This window comes from Callorhinus ursinus, unplaced genomic scaffold (genome assembly GCF_003265705.2).
Source record: "Callorhinus ursinus isolate GAN/ISIS: 27379988/994484 unplaced genomic scaffold, GSC_fseal_2.0 scaffold48, whole genome shotgun sequence".
NCBI lineage: Eukaryota > Metazoa > Chordata > Mammalia > Carnivora > Otariidae > Callorhinus > Callorhinus ursinus.
The window spans coordinates 4194287-4210691 of NW_027397110.1; the positions used below are offsets into that span (position 1 = coordinate 4194287).

Consider the following 16405-nt stretch of genomic DNA (forward strand, 5'->3'; position numbering starts at 1 on the left):
TATAAAAAGGGAGGAAAGAAACGCCCGCGTCCAGCTACTGCGCAAGCGCGCCGGAGCCACGGCGAGCAGTACCTCCCTCCGCGGGCGGTGGACCGTCACGCAGCGCAGGCGCCGGGCCTGCCTGGAAACCGTCGCCGGGAGGAGCGCGCCCGTCTCGCGCATGCGCGCGCATGCGTGCACACACGCACGCGCGGGCCTTCGCGGGGAAGCCGGCGCCCGCGGCGGGAGTTTGCGCGCGGTGGTCACGTGTCGGCGGCCGGACGCGTCTGAGGAGACGGTGCCGCTGGGATCGGTGGTGCTGGGCAAAGCGGGTTTGCGAAGCGCTAGTGACGGCACGGTCAGCCAGTGAGCGGGGCCGGGGCTACGTGCGAGGTACTGAGAAGAGACCGGCGGTGGTCGGGAACCGTGAGTGACATTGGGATGCTCGGCGTCGCCATCCTGTCCCCAAGAGCTGCGCCCCCCTGGCGACCCTGCCCTGATGGCCCGCGACGTGCCTGGCCGCCGAGGGCAGGGAGGCCTGGGACTGCGGAGCGCCGAGGACCGGCCTCAGTCGTGGAGGTGGACGCACGGACCCACTGGACATCCAGCTCGCAGTTGCTTTCCGCAGTGGGCGCCGGAGAGGCGGAGGAACGTGTTCAAAATCGCGCCACTAGTTGGGATCCACAGAGAGGGGGTCCGCGGACGCGCTGTCGCGCCGCGGGACTGCTGCGTGGGTTCTCGTGCTTGTGTCGGAAAACGACGGCGTAGCGCCGCGGGTGCCGGGGAGGGAGCGGTTCGGCGGCGTGCGCCTGCCCTGGCCAGCGGCTCGCCACGCTGTCCACCGTGGCGCTAAGGGAAGCAGGCCGGCAGGAACCAATTAGGACACTTGCTTCAGAAAAGGAGCATTCTTAGAGCAACGGCGTGGGCGGAGGGGGGTTGTGGATATTCAGGGTTTGAAAACCCCAGGAAGGTGTGTGCATCCGTGCGTGTGGAGCACCAGGGTGCGTATAAGCTCACGTGTTGAGGAGCCGTCCCGAAAGGCCCGTCTTTGGGCCACTGTGTTGAGGACTCCTTATGCAGCTGGGTTGCACGTGTAAGGGTTAAAAACAGGTGGCGCCCGCGTTGGACATTTAAAACAAAGCCGGGTTTATTGCCTGCTGTGATGGTGACTTCCCCCAAGACAAGAATCCAGAACGTAGGTGTGGCCGGGTGTGTGTGTGTTTGTTTTTTTCTGAGGGTGGATAGGAAAAGCAGTGTCCGGCCAGGGAACCGGATGAGTTGTTTCTTTGGCGTTGTCCTTGTGAAGTGGATGGAATAATGCGAACTCGCACTGTATTCGTAACTAGGAACCATGTGTTATTGCATGGTCTTTAATGGCATGCTCTTCAGTGGTTTTGTTTTTGTCAGTAAGAAGAGAACCTAGTACAGCCCCTTCTGGGTGATGCGTGACTCGCCAGAGCCATCCATCTGGTTCGTGCCAGGGCCTGGGCCTCACCTCCAGCCCAGGGTCCCTTTCCACAACCACTGGATGCCTACGGTTGGGGACTCCACAGCTGTTCGGTGCCGAGCCCCAGGCGGCCACTCTTCCACCTGCCCCAGGTCAGCTTTTCCATACTTCCCAGTACCTTTCCAGCCACCTTCCTTCCTGTTCTCCCTCCCAACCCCCAGTCTCTCCTCTGGCTTCACCATCCATAGTACAGTATAGGCACCCAACTCGTTACCAGAAGAACGAACCCTTCTTTTTCTTCATTGAGAGAAGGAAATACTATCCCAGACTTTTCCTGAGCTCCGTTCTGACCAATAGCTTGTGAATCTCCATATTTGGTTCTCTCTGTGTGAAGCTCATTCATTCCAAAATGTTTCTAGTGCCTTCTTATAAATTGAGGGGTAATTTTTTTTAACACCAAAGTATAAATTCTAGATTACTTGCTATATAATATTTAGGTTGTTAACCACATAAGGGGCACAGATAGGTAAGTCGTGGTAACCTATCACGTATATGCAGTTGACCCTTGAACAACACAGGCTTGAACTGTGTGAGTCGACTTATATGTGGATTTTTTCAATAGATGCAGTATAGTATTGTAAATATATTTTCCTGATGATTTTGTTAACCTTTTCTCTAGCTCACTTTATTGTAAAAGTACAGTGTATAATGCATATAACATACAAGATATGTTAATTGTTTATGTTTTCAGTAAGACTTCTAATTAACAGTAGGCTATTAGTAGTTAAGTTTTGGGGGAGTCAAAAGTTATACTTGGATTTTTGGCTAGTGGGGTGGGCAGTGCCGGTGACCCTAACTCCCATGTTGTTCAAGGGTCAACTGTATTTATCATCGAAATGTGGCTAGTTAAAAATCACAGCTTCTGTTCTTGCAGTAATACAACATTTATCTTGTGAGGCTAAGCCAAGTAGTACATTTACTTCTTAATTACATATTGTAGCATGAGGTGATTGATGCCTTTCTAATGCAAATAAAAGATGTATGTGTACAATAGCACTGTAGCAGACTTGCACATTATATGGTGGAATTCAGTGCTAACTGAAATGATAGCTTTAAACTGTCTATAACTCAGGAGAATAGAGGCAGTTTGCATGCTGAGCTCTCTGCCTCCATTGAATGTGGCTATGTATTTAGTGAAGCTCTTTGTAAAATTTACGGAATAGTTCCCCAAAGGCGTGAGACAGTATTTCTGAAGTCGACCTTTCAAAAATCCCTTTCACTTTGCTTAACCTATGAGGATTTTTATGGTTGCCCGAGCTGGATCATTTTCTTCCTCATGTTCAGTAAATCAGTACCCAGAGATGCTGGTTTACCTACTTTACCTAATTCAGGATGAGTTCACGGCGATGTCATCTTGCCCTTTTCCCGCTAGAGTTCCACCCACTGACAGGAACCACCATTGGGTCAGCTTTGCCACTGTGATCAAGTCATGAATATCTTGGATAATTCAAGCCTAGTTGAACCTGGTGAAGAAAATTACAAGATAAAATCTGTCGAATTCCAGCTGCGTCCGGGCCTTTGGTTCAGGTAGGCTTGAACTTTGAGATTGGCATCATTCTCTGTTAGGACTTCCCAGAAAGCACAGAACCATGGGAAGCCTACAGGAGCGCTTGCTCCTAATGTTAAGGAATTAAAACAGAGGTTGTACCGTCCGCCCTGCAGTAGGACTGCAGGCATGGACTACGACTGCCAGAGTTCCCAACTCGCAGAAGCCGCCACCTCCTTTGTATCTGGAGTGACCTCTTTAAGTCTAGAAATGCACTTGGCGCTTTACTCTTTATTGTGGATCATTTGTTGAAGAGAATCCGTGCCCTGTCCTAGAGTATCTTTTATCTAAAGAAAAAAGAAAAAAGGTTGGCACAAAAGGGTAGATACCAGGCAGTGCTGAAAAGAATGTCACACGCTGCTTTTCTCATCCTCTTCTCCAGTTCTCCATGTGGGCGCCTCGCAGTATTGATAAAATGACATCCACGGTCATGAGAAGGTAGGTACTACAGGCAGCAGAATGAAGAATTTCAGGTCCTTATCACCAGACCATAGAGCATGGAATTCTTAAATCGTTGTGCCCCAAAACTCAAGAGTTCTTGGGAAGATATACATTTCCCCAGACTAGTCTGAGATCTGGAAATCCAGGCCACGATGTGTCTACAACAGGCACCCCCCCCCCAAGAGTCTTATTTCCTCCCATGCTGCTTCCCACCTGAGCTTGAACCTAGGGGAAAGTCCTCCTCCTTTAGTTGTTGGGAAGACAGAGGTTATCCAAACAGAGAGGACAGGGGAATGAATGAAATAATATAATAGGGCGATGAAGCACATAAGCTCTGGAATTAATTGGAGTTTGATTCTTGAACGTGCCACTTGCCAGCTGGGTGGCCTTGGACAAGCTATTGAACTCTTTGAGCTCACTTTCCTCATCTGTAAACTGAAGGTAAAAATAGTACCTTCGTAAGGTGGTAAGGATTAAATGAGAGCAGGAGTGTACAGCACACAGAAAGGGCTTAATAAATGGGCCGTTGTTACTGAGACAATAGCCCCTGTTTTTAAGTTCCCTGGAGCTTTTGCCCCTCCCCACCACAAACACTATGAAAGGTTTTAATTATTTTTTCCAGCGGGATTCTTGTTTTAAAAGATTTTAGTTATGAAATGATAATTCGGTTTCCCTTTCCTAATCAAAAACATAACTAACGTTCAGAGGTTTTGGCTTCCACACCATAACTAATATAACTGCACCAAGTTCTTACAGTTCCAGCTAAAAGCAAAGAACTGTGATGTTTTAGCTGGAGTAGTTTTATGGTTAGATTTATGATTTCCAGTAGGCTTTTCAAACACTGCCCAAGGGTCAGGGACTCCCTATTCCCCTTTACAGATTCCAGATTAGACCTTTGTCAATATCAACACATTTGGCTTCATAACACAATTAATTATTAAACTGAGATTTAGCTGGATTCTCTCAACACGGAGCAGTGCCTGACCTGTTTTGTCCTAGAGATTCCACTGCATTGGGCACTCCCAACATTTCACCTCTTATGTTTTTTTATTTTTCATATCTCAGGCATCAGTGCAAAAGGATTAAAACAAACTGCTGAATTTTCTAGAGCTCTTATTTGTTTTCTCTTGAGGCTTTACAGTCACTGAGAAAACAGTAGCAGTATAAAGTATGTTTAAAAACCTGCTCAAAGTACTGTGAATTATATGAAGTAGCATGTTGTATCATTTTTCTGGGAATGAAATTAGCTGACAATTAAATAATGAAAGAAAATCATGGGGAGATGTCACGGCCCAGTGGTGGCAGAGGCACAAATTGTTGTGAGTTCCGAAGCCAGAGATCCCCGTGGGCAGAAGCCATCAAGGGCACGTTCACAGCATTGAGGCTGAGTGGCCACAGTGGATTTTGTGTGAGTGGAAAGGGGGCAGGGCTGGCAATGGAACAGTGAAGTAATTAAGGTGTATGGGTCTTTGAGACGAAGGTGGAGAGACTGCACAAGAACAGATCCACCATATCTTTGAAGAGACCCAACTTGTTCTTCCATTCCCCTCCACGTCTAAAGGGTTCATTGTGTGCAGGTGCTTTTCCAGATGCTGGGAGGATAGTGTCTGACCTGCCTTTGAGGGCTGTTAGGAATAATGTAATGCAAACACGGTATTTGTGAGATTTGTCCTAAACCAGCCCATAGTCTTCCTGCAGCTGGACTGACACTGCTCCTCCATGTCCACCTGCTTGCTGCTTTACCCTTGGATCCCTTGTCTGCTTTTGTGTCTGGCCGTCTCTTATTCTAGCCTCCTTTCTGCCTGTCCACCCCTTACCTGCCGCCCCTGCCACATACTTTTCTCCAGGTCTGTGGCTTTAGGGGACTCTTTTGGTCAGGAAGAAGAGAGGGACAGGTGCACATGCATTTAGCAATGTACAAATGCCCGTATGTGGTGTAACTGCCATGTGATCTTAGGTTGCGTTACTTGGAGTATAATGTTTGAAACAGTGGAGTTGGTCTCTTCTTACTCTGAGTAGGCTTGGGGAGAGGCAGCAGAGAGGGTAGAGGTTAAGAACGCAGGGCTCTGGAGACAGGCTGCCTACATTTTATTTTATTTTTTTATTTTTTTTTTAAAGATTTTATTTATTCATCTGAGACACAGAGATACAGAGAGAGAGAGAGAGAGGAGAGAGCCTGAGCAGGGAGAGAGGCAGAGGGAGAAGGAGAAGCAGGCTCCCCGCTGAGCCAGGAGCCCGATGTGGGGTTCGATCCCACCACCCTGGAATCATGACCTGACCCGAAGGCAGACGCTTAACCATCTGAGCCACCCAGGCGCCCCAGGCTGCCTACATTTTAATAGCAGCTTTCATTTCATAGTTCTGGCCTTGAGCAGGTATTTAATTTCCGTGTCTGTTTCCTCATTTCCAGAATGGGGAATAATTATGGTAATCTATCTAATGGGGTGGTTGAGCTTATATTGAGGTTACATGATTGTAGTGCTGAGAGCAGAGCCTGGCGCCTGAGCACTCAGTAAAAGTTCTTACGAGTGTCAGTTCTAGGAAACCTTCTCTGAAGAATCGCATGGACACGAAGCGGCGGACTTAGAGGATGCGACTGTAGTGGCAAAGGGTACAGCCCCTGCAATCTCAGTGAGGGCTGAAGAGCTCAAGGGTGCTCAGACAGAGAAGGGAAAACTCAAGAGGATAGACAGATTTTTTCACAGATTCGAGGCAAGTCTCATCGTGTGTTTATTGTGTTCCAATCTGTCTGACTCCGAAGTGAGGGACTTTGAAATGGTCCTGGAGGAAGTGAAGGAGGCAGTGGGATCGAGTTGAGAGGGTAGAGTTCCATAAGCACAGCAGAGTCCGAATCCAGTTCTGCTCTCAGCACGTGCGACCTGCAGCTATAGTCACACCTTTTGAAGCTCAGTTTATTCATCTGTAAAATGGAAATATTTTGATTGAAAGAGGTGACAGGGATGGTTCGTGATGGGGCATGACATTGAGGCAAAAGAAAAAGAATTAAATTTCCTTACAACTTACAGCCCACTGACCAGTCCTTGAGACAGGCAGAGTGACCTTCCTCTAGGAACTTAGCTGCCTCAACGTTAATACTTTGCTAAGGGCAAAAGGCAACTTTATCTTAACCCAACTCCCAACCTCCAGGATCCTGTAAGTCTACTTTAACATATAAAATTTCCTTTGGAAACTTCCCTTATCTCTATCCCCCCGAAGATACATGTTAGCAGTCATCCCCCAAGTATATGACCCACCGATAAACATCTGAAGGGTCTCATGACTAGGGTTTTACTAGACAGTAGTAAATGACCTTTTCCTAACAACAGTTAGACCCTCAAGGTCCTGGAAACCTTGCTTCCAGATTCCTTAGAGACTTACACTATCCCTAACCCCCTCCCAACTTGGAAGCAGATAATCAGCCACTCCTCAGGACCCCAGTGCAGCTCCCCCTGCCCACAGGTCCTGTCCTGTGTGCTTTAATAAAACCGCCTTTTTGCACCAAAGACATCTCAAGAATTTTTTACTTGTTTGCTCCCGAACCCCAACATTTTCACATCAGGGAAGAAGGCTACCACCAGCGTCCAAGATCTGGCCCTCAACTTGGCAAGTGTAAACCTCTGTTAGTAACTTGCCCATGGATGATTTTGGTGACAGACTAACATGAATATATCTCTTTCAGTGCTGTAGTAGGTTGAATAGTGGCCCTCAAAAGATGTGCCTGGGTCCTCTTTTCCAAATAGAGTAACATTTACAAGTTCCTGGGATTAAAAGTTACTATCTTTGGGTGGCCATTGTTCAACCTACTACGATGGACCCAGGAGACAGAATATGTCCCCCTACTAGGTATTTGTTTCTTTTTCATTTCTGTTTATATTTCTAATACATCCTGTGGATTAATATTCAAAAATGCAAAAGGAGGTAGAGAATAATGTGCTATTTCTTGATCTCAGAAGGGGTTGTGTGGGTATTTTTCCTTTCTGATAATCATTTAGCTGTACCCTTATCATTTGTAAGTTTTCTCTGTATATCTAACTTTGATTTAAAAATTTTACTGCTGTTATAAAATGTACATTATCACTAAATGAACTTTGATTTTAAAAATCAAATTAGCTTTAGTTGCATATTATTTTTTACAAATAAGGATAGACTTGTAAACATTTTTTTACCTGCTGAAAACCATACATCTTTCCATCCCTGAATTTTCTCTTATTTCCTCACCTGAATGTGTCCCGCACTTCTTTTCCTACTCCAGATTCTGCCTTATCTGTCAAAGTCCATCTCAGCTTCTCCTGCCTTTCCTGAGTGTCCCAGCTTTTTTTTTTTTTTTTTAAAGATTTATTTATTTATTTGAGAGAGAGAGAGAGAGCCTGGGGGGGGGGAGGCAGAGATTAGAGGGAGAGAGAGAATCTCAAGAGGACTCCCCACTGAGCACAGAGCCCAACGCAGGGCTTGGGGATTGATTCCACAACCCTGAGATCATGACCTGAGCCGAAATCAAGAGTCCTATGCCCAACCAGTTGAGCCACCCAGCCTCCTGCCCCTCGAGTGCCCCAGCTTTTGGTCCGCCCCTGCTCAGAATCCCACAGCACTATCAGCACCATACTCCATGGCATCTTTATCTGCGGTGTGTTGGAATTTAAAGTGAGAGTGTGTATGGGGGGTGGGGGGGGTAAGAACATATGAATGTAGAGTCTTCCGTGTACATTTAAGATCCTAGAGCAGTGGTTTCCAACTTGTGGTCTTGTGCTCTCCAGAGGTCTTAAAGATGTGGTAATGGGTTTAATCCATTTAAGACAATCGGGGGCACTGCTGACGTTGTAGAATGAGGGAGACAGGGTCCCTGTTGGCAGGGATTCAGAATCTAGAGGGGGGGTGCAGTCACATAACCACGGAATTGCAATACTCTACTAAGTGCTACGATGGAGACACACTCAGGGCATCTGTGTGTGCAGGAGCGCACACTTCAGCACTCCTTACGCTCCGGAAAGTCTGTCTCTAGCCACACACACACACCCCACAACAAGTCTTCATAGGTTAACGTAAATGTCAGATTTCCCTCTTGGTTGAGATGTTATCAGGTCAGTATGGTAGTTCTCAATGTGGCCTACGGCTCAGATCTGACGGACTCGCTGTCTTTGATTTTTATAAATGAAGAATTTATAAGTTAATAAGCGTAGGTTGGCAGATGAAATCTTTCAAAACCTGGGAATCCACTTGGGAGAAAGTGAACAAATGCCATAAAAGGAATCGGTCCTCTAGCAGGTGATGTCCTAAACTCACTTGTGTTCTTCCTGTGCTGCTTGTTTGTTCTGGACTGATGTGTCCTCCCCGCGATTCCTATGTTGAAGTAGTAACCCCCATAACTCAAAATGCGGCCACATTTGGACATAGCATCTTTAAAGAGGTAATTAAATTAAAATGAGGTCATGAGGGTGGGCCCTAATCCAGTATGAACGCCATCTTTACAAGAAGAGATTTGGACACAGATGCATATACAGAGGGATGACCACGTGAGGATACAGGGAGAAGGCAGCCATCTGCAAGCTATGGAGAGATACCTCAGAGGAAACCAACCTTGCTGACACCTTGATTTCAAATTTCTCACCTCTAGAGTGAGAAAATACATTTGTGTTGTTAAGATACCCAGTCTGTAGTATTTTATTCTGACAGTCCTAGTAAATGAATATGTTGATTGATATCTTCTTATATTGAAAGGTAGGTTCTTTGGTCTTGGCACTCAGGGACCTTCGTATCTTGTCCCCAGTGCATCTGTTCAGTCTCCTCTCCCAATGCGCCCTGCCATGCCTTCTGCACCCTCTGGCCTCTCAGTGTTCAACAGCTACATCTGCCTTTTAAAATCTCAGTCCTTGCTGGAGGTTCTCCCTGGGTTGCCGTTTCTTCTCCTGATTAGACCTCTTTGAAAACCTTGCTCAGATGTGTGCTTTGTGGAGCCTTTCAAAACTCCCAGGCTGAGTTAGAAGCACTGATCACGTTGTATCCTCATGAGATGCCTCTTCTTACTAGATGATGTGCTCCTGAAGCCTAGGGCTCTGATTCATCTGCCTCTCTCTAGAGACAAACATGGTATAGGAGTCTGCCATAACAAAATGGGTGGGGTAGCTTAAACAACAGATACTTATTTTCTCACTGTTTTAGAGGTGGAAACTCCCAGATCAAGCTCTAGCAGGGTCTGTTCCTGGCCAGTAGACGGCTGCCTTCTCACTGAGTCCTCATGGCCTTTCCTCTGTGGGTGGTGTGTGCTGATGGAGAATAATAAAAATAAATAAAATCTTAAAAAAAAACCAAATAAGATATCAAAGGTAGAAGCACTTTTGGAATGGTGGATTGAGAACCTCCAAAAATCAACTAACCTTCCTTAAAAAAAAAAAAAAAAAAGACCAAAGTACATGAAACAAAAGTGACAATTGAAGAGAGAAATAGACAATTCGGCAATAATAGTTACAGACTTCAATATCCCACTGTCAATAATGAACAGAACACCTTGGCAGAAGATCCCCAAGGAAACAGATGACTTAAACAACACTCTAAGCCAGCTAAACCTTTAGCTGGTATCTTTAGACCACTTCACCCAACAACAGAATACACATTCTTCTCAAGTGCACATGGCACATTGTGCAGGATAGACCATATGTTAGGTCATAAAGCCTCCTAAAGTTAAAACGGTTGAAATCATACAAAGTATGTTCTCAAACCACAATGGAATGAGATGAGAGATCAATAAAGGAAGGAAATTTGGGGAATTTAAAAAAATATGAAATTGAAACAGCATACTCATAAATGATGAATAGTCAAAGAAAGTCACCAGAGAAACTAGGAAATACATAGAGATGAAAGAAAATGAAGCCAATATACCAGAACTTAAGAAAAGCAGCAAATGCCATGCATAGAACAAAATTTGTATTAGAAATCTCAGGGGCACCTGGGTGGCTCAGTTGTTAAGCGTCTGCCTTTGGCTCAGGTCATGATCCCAGGGTCCTGGGATCGAGCCCCACATCAGGCTCCCTGCTCCGCGGAAGCCTGCTTCTCCCTCTCCCACTCCCGCTGCTTGTGTTCCCTCTCTCACTATCTCTGTCTCTGTCAAATAAATAAATAAAATCTTTAAAAAATATATTAAAAAAGAAAAGATCTCAAATCAATGAACAAAACTCTAAGAAATAAAAAGTGGGAATAAATGAAATAGAGAAAAGAAATATAATAAAGTCAAGAAAACCAAAAATTGATTTTTTGAAAAGATAAAATTAACAAAATTTTAGCTACACTGACCAAGGAGAAAAGAGAACACTCAAACTGTTAAATCAGAAATGAAAGAGGAAACATCACAACAGACTTCAAGCAATAAAAAGGACTCTGAGGAATATAATGAATAAGTATATGCTAAGAAATTATATAACCTAGATGAAATGGACAAATGTTTAGGTATATAAATGTTTATAATTGTTATATCTTGTTTTAAGCCTTTTATTAATATATAATGTCCTTCTTTGTCTTTTGTATCCTTTTTTGATTTAAAGTCTGTTCTCCCTGATATTAGTAGAGACACCCTTGCTTGCTTCTGGTTACTATTTGCATGGAATATCTCTTCCCACCCTCTCATTTTCAGTCTGTTTGTGTGTTTGGATCTAAAGTGTGTCTCATAGATAGCACGTAGTTGGGTCATGCATTTTTATTCATTGTGCCAAACTCAGTCTTCTGATATTTGTTTATTTAATTTACAGTTAATTACTGATAAGAAGGACTTTGGTCACTTTACTATTTCTTTTCTGTACATCTTACAGCTTTTTTATCCCGCATTTCCATTACTACTTTCTTTTGTGTTGATTTTTTTGTAGTGAAATGTTTAAATTCCTTTCTCATTTCCTTTTGTGTATATTCTAGGGCTATTTTTTTTTGTGGTTACTATGGAGATTACATTTCACATCCTAAAGTTATAACACTGTAATTTGAATTTATACCAGCTTCACTTCAATAACATACAAAAGCTCTGCTTCTTTTTTAGGATTATTTATTTATTTATTTCAGAGAAAGAGTGCAAGTGAGAGAGCAGAAGCAGGGGAGCAGCAGAGGGAGAGGGAGAAGCAGACTCCCCGCTGAGCAGGGAGCCTGATGCGGGGCTCGATCCCAGGACCCTGGGACCATGACCCGAGCCGACTGTGCTACCCAGGGCCCCAAAAGCTCTGCTGCTTTACAGCTCCGTCCGCACCCCTTTTGGTTGTTGATGTCCCTCAAATTATATCTTTATGCATTGTATGCCCAAACATAAATTAGTAATTCTTATAAATGCATCTCTTAAATTATGTAGAAAAAAATTTGGAGTTATAAACCAAAGTTACAATAATACTAGCTTTTAGACTGATAATTCTTTTAATGTATGTCTCTTAAATCATGGAGAAAACAAAAAAATGCATTTATAAACCATTGCTACAATACTAGCTTTTAAACAATTGCCCATGTATTTACGTTTATTGAGATACTTATTTCTCTATACAGCTTTGAGTTACTGTCTGGTGTTCTTTTACTTCACCTCTCAGGACTCTCTTGAGCATTTCTTGCAGGGCAGGTCTAGTGGTAATGAACTCCATCAAATTTTATTTATCTGGGAATGTCTTACTTTCTCACTTTTGAAGGATATAGGATTCTTGGTTGACAGGGTTTTTTTTAATTTTCATTTAGTATTTTGAATATATTGGCCCCCTGTCTTAAGGCCTCCAAAATTTCTGATAATAAATCTGCTGATAATCTTATCAAGGATCCCTTGTATGTAATGATTTGCTTCTCTCTTATTACTTTCAAGATTTGCTCTTTGTCTTTCACAAGTTTAATTATATTGTGTTGGTATGGGTGTCTTTGAATTCATCTTACTTGGACTTCATTGAGGTTCTTGAATGTTTATATTCATGTCTTTGATCAGGTTTAGGAAGTTTTCAGCCATTATTTCTTAAATATTCTCTCTGTCCCTTTCTCCTACCGTGGGACTCCCACAATATGTATGTTGGGGACCTTGCTGGTGTCCTACAGGTCTATTAGGCTCTGCTCGTTTTTTTTTTTTTCAATCTCTTTTTCTTTCTATTCCTGAGATTTGATCATTTTCTCTTCTGTCCTAGCTTCAGATTCAGGGATGCTTTCTTCTGCTTGCTCAAATCTCTTTGAATCTTTGTAGTGAATTTTCCATTTCATAGATTTTTTTTTAAGATTTTATTTTTAAGTGATCTCTACACTGAACATGGGGCTGAAACTCACAACTCCAAGATCAAGAGTTGAATGCTCCGCTGACTGAGGCAGCCAGGTGCCCCATGAATTTTCCACTTCAGTTATCATACTTTTCAGTTCCAGAATTTCTTTTTGGTTTCTTTTTAGGGTTACTATTCCTTTATTCATATTTCCATTTTGTTCCTACATCATTTTCTTGACTTTCTTTACATCTTCAGTTCTTTGAACAGCTTAAAGACTGTTGTTTTAAAGTCTTTGTCTAGTAGATCTACTGGCTGGTCTTTTTCAGGGACAGTTTCTGTTTTGTTTTTTCCCTTTGAATGGGCCATACTTTCCTGCTTCTTTGCATGCCTTGTGGTTTTTGTGTTTTTGAAAACTGGACATTTGACTCTAATAATGTGGTAATACTGGAAATCAAATTCTCTCTCTTTCCCAGGGTTTGGTGTTTTTTGTTACCATTTTTTTAATTGTAGGCTGTCTCTGTGCTGAAGATCAACTTGAGGTGTAAACTTAAGGTCTTCTTGGGTCTTTTCCAAGCCTTTCCCTGGGCGTGCATGGATCACTTTCTAGTTTTTCCCTTATATGCAAGTGTTTTTGAATGTCCTGGTCTTTAATGTCTGGCTCCCAATAGGGGAAAAAAGAGAACAATAAAGGTGGGGGAGGAGAAAGGGGCATTGGCCCTTTAGATCCCCAGAAGTCACTTCATCCTGAGGGGGAGGGGCTTGCAACAATGTGGGGAGGGGCAACAGCAATGGTTGCTCATTTCTGTCGGCACCTCTGATCAGAAGCAGCAGTCAGTGACCAGAGCTCTGATCACCAGTATTTGGATTTGGAAAATAGGGTCCTTTATGCCCTCCCTAGCTCTCACCAGCTGTGTACAAGCTGCTGCAGGAACCAACTATCTCAAGCCTCATTTATTAAATCTTTTTCTTTTTGTAATACCAGCTTGGTATGTATTGTGTTTCATATATGCACAAGTCTGTTTCAGCTCTCTGTATTCTGATTCACAATGTTATCTCATACCAGTAACTTAGTTATAACGACTCCATAGTAAGTCTTGATAACCAGCAAAGTAAGTCTCCCTGCATTATTCAAAGCATTCTAGGTTATCCTTGGCCCTTTGCACTTACACATACATTTTGGAATCAGTTTACAAGTTCTTCAAAAAGCCCTGTTGAGATTTTTGTGTGAGATTGCATTTAATATTAACATTTAATATTAGTTTGAGGAGAATTCCCATCTCTAAAATATCAGGTTTCCTCATCCATTTGTTGCTCAAAAAGTTTTATGATTTTACACATCTTTTGTTTGATTTGTTCCTAGACACCTTAAATACTTTGTAACTATTATAAAATATACCTCTTTAGAAATTAGTTTCCAGCTATTTGTTGTGGGCATATAGACAAATAATTAACTTTTGGATAATAATCTTATATCCTGCAATCTTACTGAACTCTCTTCTAGCAATGGCTTGTGCTTGATCTTCTTTGATTTTCAATTTTGGAGCCTCTGCAGATAATGACTGTTTTGTTTCTTCATTTCCAACATACTGTGTGTGTGTGTGTGTGTGTGTGTGTGTGTGTGTGTGTGTGTGTGTGTGTGTCAATGTCAGTGTTTTGTCTTCAACAGCACTGGTCAAAATGGGGTGGAGTAGAACAGTGGAGAGGAAGTGTAAAAATATTACTCCGTCCTAAGTTATAGTTTCTGAGTTCTTTGACCCATGAATTATTTTGAAATTAATTTTCAAAAATTATAACTGTATAGACATTTTTTGCTTAGTTTTTGTTACTGATTGCTATTTTTATGATAGTTCAGGAATTTGTCTTTATTATATTGATTTTTTTTGTATTTGTTGAGTCTTGCCTTATACCTTAGGATATGATCAGTATTCATAAATGTTCAAGATGTCCTTGGAAAGATGGTGTATTCTCCCACTTTGTGGATTTGTCAATCTCTCCTTATAATTCTGTCAATTGGGGGTTTATATGTTTTGAGATTATGTTGTTGGGTTCAAAACAGTTTCAGAAATTTTATACCTTTGTGAGAAAATGTTCCTTTTATCATTGCCTCTTATCTCTAATGATACTTTCTGTCTTTTAGTTTTTTCTGATACTAAAATAACTGCACCAGCTTTCTTTTGGATAATATTTGCCTAGTAAACCATTTTCCCTTCCCTCTAGTCTCAGTCTGAAAGATGCTTCAGCTTTGGTATGTTTCTTATAAATATCATACAGGTGCATTTTCCTTTTTCTTTTTTTTTTAAGATTTTATTTATTTGAGAGAGAGAAGGAGAGACAGTGAGAGAGTACAAGCAGGGAGGAGAGGGAGAAGCGGGCTCCCCACTGAGCAGGGAGCCCGATGCAGGGCTCGAACCCAGGACCCTGGGATCATGACCTGAGCCGAAGGCAGACGCTTAACAGACTGAGCCACCCAGGTGCCCCCTGATGCATTTTTCTTATTTCTGCCTCATCTGTGATCTTGTCTTCCAGTGGTAACTTTACTCCGTGTGCAGTTATAGTGACTGTAGTTATGTGTTCATTTCTGCCACCTACTTTTGTACTTTCTGCTTTTTATGTTTTTTATTTGATTTTTAAAATCTCCTTTTTAAAAAAAAGACTTTATTTATTTGAGAGAGCGAGAGACAGAACACAATCGGTGGGGAGAGGCAGAGGCAGAGGGAGAAGCAGACTCCCTGCCAAGCAGAGAACCCAACATGGGACTCGATCCCAGAAGCCCGGGATCGTGACCTGAGCTGAAAGCAGAGGCTTAACCGACTGAGCCACCCAGGCGCCCCAGAAACTCTTCTTATCTTTGGTTGGATTGATTGAGTTTTTATCCCTTCCTCCACATCCCCCCGCACATTAAAGGTTTGCGGTTTTGTTCTGTTTCCATACTTAACATTCATTTTGACTTATCTGAAATTAACTACTATCTCTCCTTTAGTCTTGAATAATACCAAAACCTTAAAATGCTTTAATCCAAACACCCCTCCTATCTTTATTCCATTGTTGTCCTTTATTTTACTTCCATTTCATTTTTGTAGTCTTTAAATCACTTCCTAGTGCTCTTGTTTTTAGAGAGTGCGAGCTCAAGCGGCAGGGGGAGGGGTGGAAGGAGAAGGAGAGAATCTTAGGCTCCACGCTCAGCACAGAGCCCAACATGGGGCTCGACCTCATGACCCCGAGACCATGACCTGAGCCGAAATCAAGAGTCTGATGCCCAAGTGACCAAGCCGCCCAGGCTCCCCTGTGTGCTATTGTTTTAAATAGCGCTGATTTAGATTTGTCACATAGTTACAATTACTTTGCCCAACAGTTTTTCTTACATTTCTCCCTTAGAAATGTTTTCTTTCTGAAATAAATCCTATAGTATTTCTTCCAGTGAAAATCTTTATAGCAAGGGCACCTGGGTGGCTCAGTCGGTTGGGCGACTGCCTTCGGCTCAGGTCATGATCCTGGAGTCCCGGGATCGAGTCCCACATCATCGGGCTTCCTGCTCGGCAGGGAGTCTGCTTCTCCCTCTGACCCTCTTCCCTCTTGTGCTCTCTATCTCTCATTCTCTCTCTCAAATAAATAAATAAAATCTTTTAAAAAAATCTTTATAGCGGGATTTTTTTAGTCTCTTAAGAAAAAAAGAACATAAAACCCTCTTCTCTTCATCGTTGTATTGACATTTAGCTGGAAAGGGAATTCTAGATGGACCTT

The 16405-nt window shown here is 43.0% G+C and overlaps 1 long non-coding RNA gene across 2 annotated transcripts in view; it reads left to right on the forward strand.

Moving 5' to 3' along the window:
- The window catches only part of LOC141370853 (uncharacterized), a 46837-nt gene continuing 30432 nt past the window's right edge, over positions 1-16405 (forward strand). Inside the window, exons 1-4 of one of the 2 annotated variants that reach the window (XR_012375299.1) lie at positions 1-1578; positions 2859-3013; positions 3415-3470; positions 11514-16104. This is a non-coding gene — a long non-coding RNA (uncharacterized lncRNA). Of the gene's footprint in view, positions 1579-2858; positions 3014-3414; positions 3471-11513; positions 16105-16405 lie in introns of those variants that run through there. The other variant, XR_012375298.1, reaches the window with a different exon arrangement.